Genomic DNA, 13,031 nt, shown 5'->3' on the forward strand with positions numbered 1-13,031 from the left:
GGGTCTCAGTGGGCCCCTAAAGGTATATTGCGAAGATGATAGGCGAGAGCTTTTGAAGCAAAATTGAGGTAGGCTTCACGTGTTACCGTGGACTGGGTGGTTGAACACTAGACAAGCAAGTTAGCTGCTGGAAGGAGGGGTCCTGGGTTCGAATCCCAGGGCCATACACTTTTTCAAAAAGTTTTCCTTTTTTTTCTTTTGTTTATTTTACATTATAATATTTTTTAATGTGTTTTTCGATATTCTGGAGGGTCCTGCATATAGGAAGAATTTTTTTTTATTGCGAAAATGAAAAAAAAATTGCAAAAATTCAGGAAAATCAGTTTATTTGCTCTTTTTCGACTCCTTTTGTAGCATTTTGGATATTCTAGCATGCATGGGGTGTTTTCTGTCTGTGAAATCCAGCAAAGAAAGCGTAATGGAAAAATTTAAAAAAAAGAATAAAAAAATAAAATGGCGCGAGTAAGGTTCAAATTTCGAGACCCCCTAGCTCCTTTTAATATCAAGGTATAATTTTCAAACTCGGACACTAAGTAGGGGTCCATGGTCCAAACATGGTTGCCGAAGATAATTTTTATAGGTCATATAGGGGGGTCTCAGTCGACCATCTAAAGGTATATTGCGAAGATGATAGGAGAGAGCTTTTGAAGCGAAATTGAGGTAGGCTTCACGTGCCACCGTGGACTGGGTGGTTGAACACTAGACAAACAAGTTAGCTGCTGGAGGGAGGGGTCCTGGGTTCGAATCCCAGGGACATACACTTTTTCAAAAAATTTTCCTTTTTTTTCTTTTGTTTATTTTACATTATAATATTTTTTAATGTGTTTTTCGATATTCTGGAGGGTCCTGCATATAGGAAATAATTTTTTTTTATTGCGAAGAAGGAAAAAAAAATTGCAAAAATTCAGGAAAATCAGATTATTTGCTCTTTTTCGACTCCTTTTGTCGCATTTTGGATATTCTAGCATGCATGGGGTGTTTTCTGTGTGTGAAATCCAGCAAAGAAAGCGTAATGGAATAATTAAAAAAAAAGAATAAAAAACTAAAATGGCGCGAGAAAGGTTCAAATTTCGAGACGCCCTAGCTCCTTTTAATATCAAGGTATAATTTTCAAACTCGGACCCTAAGTAGGGGTCTATGGTCCAAACATGGTTGCCGAAGATAATTTTTATAGGTCATATAGGGGGGTCTCAGTGGACATCTAAATGTATATTGCGAAGATGATAGGAGAGAGCTTTTGAAGCGAAATTGAGGTAGGCTTCACGTTTCACCGTGGACTGGGTGGTTGAACACTAGACAAGCAAGTTAGCTGCTGGAGGGAGGGGTCCTGGGTTCGAATCCCAGGGCCATACACTTTTTCAAAAAATTTCCTTTTTTTTTCTTTTGTTTATTTTACATTATAATATTTTTTAATGTGTTTTTCGATATTCTGGAGGGTCCTGCATATAGGAAATAATTTTTTTTTATTGCGAAAATGGAAAAAAAATTGCAAAAATTCAGGAAAATCAGTTTAATTGCTCTTTTTCGACTCCTTTTGTAGCATTTTGGATATTCTAGCATGCATGGGGTGTTTTCTATGTGTGAAATCCAGCAAAGAAAGCGTAATGGAATAATTAAAAAAAAAAGAATAAAAAAAATAAAATGGCGCGAGTAAGGTTCAAATTTCGAGACCCCCTAGCTCCTTTTAATATCAAGGTATAATTTTCAAACTCGGACCCTAAGTAGGGGTCCATGGTCCAAACATGGTTGCCGAAGATAATTTTTATAGGTCATATAAGGGGGTCTCAGTGGGCCCCTAAAGGTATATTGCGAAGATGATAGGCGAGAGCTTTTAAAGCGAAATTGAGGTATGCTTCACGTGTCACCGTAGACTGGGTGGTTGAACACTAGACAAGCAAGTTAGCTGTTGGAGGGAGGGGTCCTGGGTTCGAATCCCAGGGACATACACTTTTTCAAAAAATTTCCTTTTTTTTCTTTTGTTTATTTTACATTATAATATTTTTTTAATGTGTTTTTCGATATTCTGGAGGGTCCTGCATAAAGGAAGAATTTTTTTTTATTGCCAAAATGGAAAAAAAATTGCAAAAATTCAGGAAAATCAGTTTATTTGCTCTTTTTTACTCCTTTTGTAGCATTTTGGATATTCTAGCATGCATGGGGTGTTTTCTGTGTGTGAAATCCAGCAAAGAAAGCGTAATGGAAAAATTTAAAAAAAAGAATAAAAAAATAAAATGGCGCGAGTAAGGTTCAAATTTCGAGACCCCCTAGCTCCTTTTAATATGTATAATTTTCAAACTCGGACCCTAAGTAGGGGTCCATGGTCCAAACATGGTTGCCGAAGATAATTTTTATAGGTCATATAGGGGGTTCTCAGTGGACATCTAAATGTATATTGCGAAGATGATAGGAGAGAGCTTTTGAAGCGAAATTGAGGTAGGCTTCACGTGCCCCCGTGGACTGGGTGGTTGAACACTAGACAAGCAAGTTAGCTGCTGGAGGGAGGGGTCCTGGGTTCGAATCCCAGGGACATACACTTTTTCAAAAAATTTTCCTTTTTTTTCTTTTGTTTATTTTACATTATAATATTTTTTCAATGTGTTTTTCGATATTCTGGAGCATCCTGCATATAGGAAATAATTTTTTTTTATTGCGAAAATGGAAAAAAAATTGCAAAAATTCAGGAAAATCAGTTTATTTGCTCTTTTTCGACTCCTTTTGTAGCATTTTGGATATTCTAGCATGCATGGGGTGTTTTCTGTGTGTGAAATCCAGCAAAGAAAGCGTAATGGAATAATTAAAAAAAAAAGAATAAAAAAATAAAATAACGCGAGTAAGGTTCAAATTTCCAGACCCCTAGCTCCTTTTAATATCAAGGTATAATTTTCTAACTCGGACCCTAAGTAGGGGTCCATGGGTCCAAACATGGTTGCCGAAGATAATTTTTATAGGTCACATAGGGGGTCTCAGTGGACATCTAAAGGTATATAGCGAAGATGATAGGAGAGAGCTTTTGAAGCGAAATTGAGGTAGGCTTCACGTGTCACCGTGGACTGGGTGGTTGAACACTAGACAAGCAAGTTAGCTGCTGGAGGGAGGGGTCCTGGGTTCGAATCCCAGGGACATACACTTTTTCAAAAAATTTTCCTTTTTTTTCATTTGTTTATTTTACATTATAATATTTTTTAATGTGTTTTTCGATATTCTGGAAGGTCCTGCATGTAGGAAATAATTTTTTTTATTGCGAAAATGGAAAAAAAACTGCAAAAAATCAGGAATATCAGTTTATTTGCTCTTTTTCGACTCCTTTTGTAGCATTTTGGATATTCTAGCATGCATGGGGTGTTTTCTGTGTGTGAAATCCAGCAAAGAAAGCGTAATGGAATAATTAAAAAAAAAAGAATAGCGCGAGTAAGGTTCAAATTTCGAGACCCCCTAGCTCCTTTTAATATCAAGGTATAATTTTCAAACTCGGACCCTAAGTAGGGGTCCATGGTCCAAACATGGTTGCCGAAGATAATTTTTATAGGTCATATAGGGGGGTCATATAGGGGGGTCTCAGTGGGCCCCTAAAGGTATATTGCGAAGATGATAGGAGAGAGCTTTTGAAGCAAAATTGAGGTAGGCTTCACGTGTCACCGTGGACGGGGTGCTTGAACACTAGACAAGCAAGTTAGCTGCTGGAGGGAGGAGTCCTGGGTTCAAATCCCAGGGACATACACTTTTTCAAAAAAATTTCCTTTTTTTTCTTTTGTTTATTTTACATTATAATATTTTTTTAATGTGTTTTTCGATATTCTGGAGGGTCCTGCATATAGGAAATAATTTTTTTTTATTGCGAAAATGGAAAAAAATTGCAAAAATTCAGGAAAATCAGTTTATTTGCTCTTTTTCGACTCCTTTTGTAGCATTTTGGATATTCTAGCATGCATGGGGTGTTTTCTGTGTGTGAAATCCAGCAAAGAAAGCGTAATGGAATAATTAAAAAAAAAGAATAAAAAAATAAAATGGCGCGAGTAAGGTTCAAATTTCGAGACCCCCTAGCTCCTTTTAATATCAAGGTATAATTTTCAAACTCGGACCCTAAGTAGGGGTCCATGGTCCAAACATGGTTGCCGAAGATAATTTTTATAGGTCATATAGGGGGGTCTCAGTGGACATCTAAAGGTATATTGCGAAGATGATAGGAGAGAGCTTTTGAAGCGAAATTGAGGTAGGCTTCACGAGTCACCGTGGACTGGGTGATTGAACACTAGACAAGCAAGTTAGCTGCTGGAGGGAGGGGTCCTGGGTTCGAATCCCAGGGACATACACTTTTTCAAAAAAATTTCCTTTTTTTTCTTTTGTTTATTTTACATTATAATATTTTTTTAATGTGTTTTTCGATATTCTGGAGGGACCTGCATATAGGAAATAATTTTTTTTATTGCGAAAATGGAAAAAAAATTGCAAAAAATCAGGAAAATCAGTTTATTTGCTCTTTTTCGACTCCTTTTGTAGCATTTTGGATATTCTAGCATGCATGGGGTGTTTTCTGTGTGTGAAATCCAGCAAAGAAATCGTAATGGAATAATTAAAAAAAAAGAATAAAAAATAAAGTGGTGTGAGTAAGGTTCAAATTTCGAGACCCCCTAGCTCCTTTTAATATCAAGGTATAATTTTCAAACTCGGACCCTAAGTAGGGGTCCATGGACCAAACATGGTTGCCGAAGATAATTTTTATATTTCATATAGGGGGGTCTCAGTGGACATCTAAAGGTATATTGCGAAGATGATAGGAGAGAGCTTTTGAAGCAAAATTGAGGTAGGCTTCACGTGTTACCGTGGACTGGGTGGTTGAACACTAGACAAGCAAGTTAGCTGCTGGAAGGAGGGGTCCTGGGTTCGAATCCCAGGGCCATACACTTTTTCAAAAAGTTTTCCTTTTTTTTCTTTTGTTTATTTTACATTATAATATTTTTTAATGTGTTTTTCGATATTCTGGAGGGTCCTGCATATAGGAAGAATTTTTTTTTTATTGCGAAAATGAAAAAAAAATTGCAAAAATTCAGGAAAATCAGTTTATTTGCTCTTTTTCGACTCCTTTTGTAGCATTTTGGATATTCTAGCATGCATGGGGTGTTTTCTGTCTGTGAAATCCAGCAAAGAAAGCGTAATGGAAAAATTTAAAAAAAAGAATAAAAAAATAAAATGGCGCGAGTAAGGTTCAAATTTCGAGACCCCCTAGCTCCTTTTAATATCAAGGTATAATTTCAAACTCGGACACTAAGTAGGGGTCCATGGTCCAAACATGGTTGCCGAAGATAATTTTTATAGGTCATATAGGGGGGTCTCAGTCGACCATCTAAAGGTATATTGCGAAGATGATAGGAGAGAGCTTTTGAAGCGAAATTGAGGTAGGCTTCACGTGCCACCGTGGACTGGGTGGTTGAACACTAGACAAACAAGTTAGCTGCTGGAGGGAGGGGTCCTGGGTTCGAATCCCAGGGACATACACTTTTTCAAAAAATTTTCCTTTTTTTTCTTTTGTTTATTTTACATTATAATATTTTTTAATGTGTTTTTCGATATTCTGGAGGGTCCTGCATATAGGAAATAATTTTTTTTTATTGCGAAGAAGGAAAAAAAAATTGCAAAAATTCAGGAAAATCAGATTATTTGCTCTTTTTCGACTCCTTTTGTCGCATTTTGGATATTCTAGCATGCATGGGGTGTTTTCTGTGTGTGAAATCCAGCAAAGAAAGCGTAATGGAATAATTAAAAAAAAAGAATAAAAAAATAAAATGGTGCGAGTAAGGTTCAAATTTCGAGACCCCCTAGCTCCTTTTAATATCAAGGTATAATTTTCAAACTCGGACCCTAAGTAGGGGTCCATGGACCAAACATGGTTGCCTAAGATAATTTTTATATTTCATATAGGGGGGTCTCAGTGGACATCTAAAGGTATATTGCGAAGATGATAGGAGAGAGCTTTTGAAGCAAAATTGAGGTAGGCTTCACGTGTCACCGTGGACTGGGTGGTTGAACACTAGACAAGCAAGTTAGCTGCTGGAGGGAGGGGTCCTGGGTTCGAATCCCAGGGACATACACTTTTTCAAAACATTTTCCTTTTTTTTCCTTTGTTTATTTTACATTATAATATTTTTTTAATGTGTTTTTCGATATTCTGGAGGGTCCTGCATATAGGAAATAATTTTTTTTTATTGCAAAAATGGAAAAAAAAATTGCAAAAATTCAGGAAAATCAGTTTATTTGCTCTTTTTCGACTCCTTTTGCAGCATTTTGGATATTCTAGCATGCATGGGGTGTTTTCTGTGTGTGAAATCCAGCGAAGAAAGCGTAATGGAATAATTAAAAAAAAGAATAAAAAAATTAAATGGCGCGAGTAGGGTCCAAATTTCGAGACCCCCTAGCTCCTTTTAATATCAAGGTATAATTTTCAAACTCTGACCCTAAGTAGGGGTCCATGGTCAAACATGGTTGCCGAAGATAATTTTTATAGGTCATATAGGGGGGTCACAGTGGACATCTAAAGGTATATTGCGAAGATGATAGGAGAGAGCTTTTGAAACGAAATTGAGGTAGGCTTCACGTGTCACAGTGGACTGGGTGGTTGAACACTAGACAAGCAAGTTAGCTGCTGGAGGGAGGGGTCCTGGGTTCGAATCCCAGGGACATACACTTTTTCAAAAAATTTTCCTTTTTTTTCTTTTGTTTATTTTACATTATAATATTTTTTTAATGTGTTTTTCGATATTCTGGAGGGTCCTGCATATAGGAAATAATTTTTTTTATTGCGAAAATGGGAAAAAAAAGAAAAATCCTGGAAAATCAGTTTATTTGCTCTTTTACGACTCCTTTTGTAGCATTTTGGATATTCTAGCATGCATGGGGTGTTTTCCGTGTGTGAAATTCAGCAAAGAAAGCGTAATGGAATAATAAAAAAAAAGATGAAGAAAACAGAATGGCTCGAGTAAGGTTCAAATTTCGAGACCCCCTAGCTCCCTTTAATATCAAGGTATAATTTTCAAACTCGGACCCTATGTAGGGGTCTATGGTCCAAACATGGCTGCCGAAGAAAACTGTTCTGTTATCTAATACATTGTTTATTGTGCAACTTTCACTCCCTGACCAAATTATTCGACGCGCTATATGGTTCTATGCAAAATTGTATTTATCGGTTGATAACTATTCGCCTTTATTGTTTTCACGCGGTTTACACTTGTTTACGTTCGTGTTTCAATGGGTTAAATTAGACAATATATAATATAAATTTGACAATTGGATGAATTAGACGATATATTACATAAATGTAGAATATTTATTATCTTAGTATATTATAGTAATTAGACCAAATTATTAGATGCGCTGTAGTTTTTTAATAATTACATTATTTGCACGAGTTTATACGCAATACTTTTATATTTAAATATACATGTAATGGGTTTTTATTCAGGAGATTTTTTATATACTTCCTACTTATATTAATTTTAACGTATTGCATTACAATGTTAGCCAATCGATTCACAAACGTAAACTAGTGTGCAAACCGGTTTCAGACGCTGAAAAACAATAAAGCTGTATAGTATCACGTGATAATTAAGATTTTACATAGAATCTTATAGTTCGTCTAATAATTTTACCAGGGACTGTTTGTGATCGCTTTTTCAATAAAGTTAGATACTTAACAAATTTAAAACAAGTCAACAGCAAACAGCGATAAGCAGAGAGCTCGCCGCACTTAACTATACTCAATACTTAATGATATCCATGACTTTCTATTGTTTTTCTAAGTTACTGATTTAAATCTTTCTTTCCACAACTTTTTCTCAAATATTAGGTAACAAAAGGGAAAAATAATATTTTTATTTTTAACGTCGTTATTTAATTTTCTTATTTAAAATAAATAATTTGTGATTCTGAAAAGTAAATTAAGTTCTTCTTACTCTTTCTTGCTTAAGTGTCACTGTTCAATGCATTGCTTTTTTTTTTTTTTTTTTTTTTTTTTTTTTAAAAAAAACATTTTTATATTTTATAAGAAAACTAAATAAGATCATAAATAAATTTTCATCTCTATTAAATTTTTTTACGTAAACACAACTTAATTACAGCGTTGAATTTAATAGTTAAAAGTTTCATGTTATCAGAAATTTATAGTTACTTGTCATATATTGTAAAATCGTTTTATAATTTCTTTTTTCAAATCCATCTCGAACAAACTCTGTATACAAACATGCTAGTTCAAACACATAAATATCCACCGTAACATACCATTGAATCCGACAAAGCTTATGTTCACCATCTTGTAAGAAACATCAATGCACACTGTCAATGTTGTAAGGTAAAGAAGTTCCGTCAGATGTTAAAGCAAAAACATTCTATTGCATAGATAGCAGTTAAATGAAAGAATTTCGCTATTAATGATGGAAGAACTTAGTTTCACGTAAAATATTTTATTTTATTTTATAACCTTCGTTGAACAGTCAACCCAAATTTTAGGTTTACAACTACTAATGTTCAACTCCGTAGCCTTGTCATTTTGAACCCAATCCAGAAGACAAGGGAACTTTTGTATCAAGTATTGGGAGAAATTTGAAAATCCTCCACAAAGGCAAATTTCTTCCAATACTTGATCCAAGAGTTCCCTTGTCTTCTGGATTGGGTTCAAAACTACAAGGCTAAGTAGTTGAACATTAGTAGTCGTAAACCCAAAAATTGGGTCGGCCGTTCAATGACGGTTATATATCACTGAGGATATTTTACACAGCACTGAGATCGGTGAAAGACGGATGCGGAATTTTTATTAACCAGTCATCGTTGGAATTCGAACCCGGTTCATCTCATAGGAAGGCGAACTCTCTATCCCCCGAGCCATCACGGCTCTAGGTAAATGTTTCATAAAGTCACTTAGCTTCTTGAAGCTGCGTATATACTTTAGCTGTCAATCCAGCTAAACAGGGGTTCAAATCCCATCGTTGACACCACATAATTTACTCCATTCCTTCAGCACGTGAGAAGTTTCTACTGTCTTGCACTCCTCATATACATGATTAGGCAAAATAATTGTGTAATGAAATTCATACTTACAGTAACTACATTATCATTTTCACAGAACCGGAGCTCATACATAGCCCCATTGCACTTTCTGTTCATATATATATATAGATAGATAATAACCTATTTTTAGACTTTTAAATTTTTCAGGCTTAACATAAATTTTTCTGTTTTTAATAAATGTTTTTTTATTTGTTGTAATACAGATAATTTGCGTCCGGTCAAAATATTTAATTTAATTTTATTTTAAATTGTGCAATTTAGCGTTTATAAAAAGGATCCTAACTGATATAATTATGTGTAAAAACAAATTTACTAATTTTCGATGACAATTTTACTAATTTTAAATAAATAAACAATTATCTTTTATGTTTAATGTGCATTCAATTTTATATCATAAAAATTAGTTAGCTTTAAAAGGAAAGAAAAGGTTGGTTTATTTGAGATGCTTGTTTTTTCAAAAATAACTTTTTTTTCTAATTTAACCTTCTACTCAAGAATCAGATCATTGGCAGCACCGTTTTTAGTGCACTCTGACATGAGGTTGTATCGTCAAAAAGACCTCTTTAAGTAAGAGCTTCGCACAAATATTTTGAATACATTTTAATATACTTAATTTGCTTTGTTAAATTTTTTTTTATATTTTTTCGCGTTTCCTTGTTAGATCTTTCTCGCATTTGATGCAGATGTTTGTCAGGTCACTGGTTGAGGTTTTAATGGTCTCTCCTAGAAGGTTTTTTTTTTTCATCACAAAATCTATGAAAAAAAGTCAGTGCCTCCCAAAAAGTGGTCGTCAAAAAAAAAAAGACAATCAGTCTTTTTCTGCACCACTCAATTTGGCTTATTGAAAACTACCAGTCTTTAGGAAAACCATCTCTTTTTTTATAACATATATATTGCAACTATTCACATAAAGTGTTGGTCAAAATCTTTTGAAATCAAATGTTACAACAGAAGTTTAAATATTTAAGAAAAATGACCGAAAAATCTGTGATTGTCATGAAATTGTGGAGCCCTAACCCTTATCACCCCCTTGGCATACAATGGGCTGTTGAAAGAATGCTTTGCTTTATTGCTTGAGCTACAATGCAGTGAAAAACAATGCTTGATACTACTTTTCCAATAAATCTCTTTGCATTATTTATTTAGTTTTATTCTTTATTTATTTTCTTTCTTACCTTCAATTTTAGAGTAATATTCGGAAAAGGAAAAAAAGATAGCAGTAACTTGTAATGTAAAGCCAAACTAAAAATATTTTATTTAAACTATTAGCAAATGTTGATACATACCTGTAAATCATATTTACTACAAAATATTTGAATTAAAAAGAGTTAATTTTAACATGTATGCTAAAATGTTTTTTTTTTTTTTTTTTAATTCTACACTATGTGGTGCAGCAGCCTATGAAGGATAAAAGCCTACTGTGCTCATCCAAGTTTTTGTGACTCTAGGCTCTGGAGTGCCAGAGCAAATGTTGGGTGGTCAACCAAGTGTGGAAATCCCCAATGTTTGGCACTTATTCAGGGTCCCCCACTCAATTTCAGAAGGAAAAAAAATTCCATGACTTTGCTAGAAAAAGTTCAGTGAAAATCCAGATCATATTTTATCTATACCATGCAATTTTTCATCAGAAATGATTTTACTTTTTATTTGTAGTGTCAAATACTAGATTTTAAGAACAAAACAATATCATTGAAAGAGGAATAAAAAATGCAAGTTTGGCTAAAATGGGAAATTTTTGCAACAAATAACTGTAATAGATATCAGAATTACTTGTCTCAAAAGATTACATAAAAAATGTGGATTACCAGAAACAAATCTGTTACCTGATCTACAGTTGAAAACTTTTTAAGAGAAAAAAAAAGATATGAGTAAAAACTTATTATTTTGATAACATATTCCTATCTTTTGATTTCTTTTTCTTCTATTTTTTGAACATAATTAATCCTATCTTGCAGCAGGCTTCCCACTTAATTTCTGGAAAAAAATTTCCTAACTTTTCCATGCATATCAGGTAAATTTCAATAGAAATCCAAACCATATTTTATCATACCATGAAATTTTTCATCAGAAAACTTTGAATTCTTGTCAAATTTCTGGTAATGTGAGCAAAAAAACATAATATAATGAGAATGGAAACATATAAAAGTTTCACTAGAAAAAGAATTCCACTTCTAAGGTAGATATATATTCAACTTTTAATATAGACATACTTTATAAAATAATTCTACTAGATGCTGGAATTAACTCGAATCTCGATAACTGTTACTGACAATTCGAAGACTGATCATTTACCAGGTTTGTTGAAGGATTTTTCCAGACAATTCAACTTTCCTTGACAATTACCTGATTTTTAGAGTCAAAATAAAATTCCCTGAAAATTTTAGGTTTTCTGTGTTCTCATTTTATTGATCCACTGAATGTATGAAAGGCTGTGTCAACTTTGCCTGGTCCGAAGCAAGAACTCTGGATCTGTGCACGAGATTGCAGCTTCACTCTCTCCAGTTAAAACAAAGGCAAATTGTATAACAGGCAGAAAGATTAAATACAGATTAATTTTTTAAATACAGGGTACCTGCTACATTTTAGATTTTCAAATTCATGACTTTCCATGAATAATTCTAAGAATTTTTCATTACTTACAATTTTAGTTACTTACGGTTAAGAATTGTGAAATTATGTCACGGTGCTTAAATCAATATTATTCAGTTGCCATTCAACTCTGGAACAGGGCGCATCTCCTTGCCACTTTACAATGACCTTATCATTTTTATATCTTTAAACTTGTAAATAAATTATTTTATGTGTTACAGTCCACTGGTTAATAGAGCGATACATCACAAACACAAAACACTTACAATTGAAGTTACAATTTTCTCCGACAAAAACACAACCATAAATTAAAAAAGCATTGTATAACAATAATTGAAATGATAGATATAACCGAAACTGTTATACTCTGCATCTTCATATTAATTGATTTTAAACTTAAAAAACAAAGTAAAGAAAGAGTTACAGCAATGAAATGGCTAAAAAAAAAAATATGAAAGCAAATAACTAAATACAGTCAGATATATGTTATTTAAAGCTGCTTTATTTCTTCTTAAAAGTGTAATATAAAAAGCTTAAACTAGAATTTTAAATTAATAAAAAAATAAATAAATAAATTTTGAAATCACGAAAGTTTAAAAGCTAATTTGCTCTAGAAATTACGTTCTTTCTTTCATTTTTAGAAAGAAACCATATTTTAATAATATATGACTGGGAGAGCGGATTTTGTTACAAATTCAGATATTTACACTGTGAAAATTCTATTTTAAAAATTAGATTTTTCGGCAGTCTAAATCCATGACGTATCATGTTTTTTTAAAAAAGAAATAGTTAAAATCATGACAAAGTTTGTTTAATACCGAAATCTATGACTTTCTATGATTTTTCATGACATTCCAGGAGCGCGGTAGAGATTTTTTTCCTTTGAGGCACAGTCAAAAGTAACTGCTATTTTCTTATTATACAATACTATTACAAGCTTTCAAGTTTTAGTAATATACCCTTATAATAGTTTAGTTAGAGCATATAATAGATTGGTAAAACTATTATAAGCTCTCAAGTTTAGTATTAGTCAAGTTTAGGTCATCAGTGTTTATAGTAATATTTATCTGTATCGATGTACATTTATAATTTATAAATGTATCCTTAAAAATTCAACGTTGTTTTACTTGATAAACGAATATTTAAAGCTAATATGAAACAATATTTATTTTTTTATTAACAGAAAATATTTCATGTTAGAAGCATTTTGATTATTTATAGTATTATGAGCTTTAAGACAGTTTTGGAAGAAAATTTCAAGTATTACTGTCAAAAACCAGTTTAAGAAATCCAAAAAAACTCAACCTCCAAGGTATAAAATCCTTTTTTTAAAACCTAGACACAAAGTATCACTTTTGTATTTTTTTTTACAATAAAAGGTATGAAAA

The sequence above is a fragment of the Parasteatoda tepidariorum genome, chromosome 2, assembly GCF_982258835.1.
Source record: "Parasteatoda tepidariorum strain Cologne lab strain chromosome 2, Ptep-v5.0, whole genome shotgun sequence".
Classification (NCBI taxonomy): domain Eukaryota; kingdom Metazoa; phylum Arthropoda; class Arachnida; order Araneae; family Theridiidae; genus Parasteatoda; species Parasteatoda tepidariorum.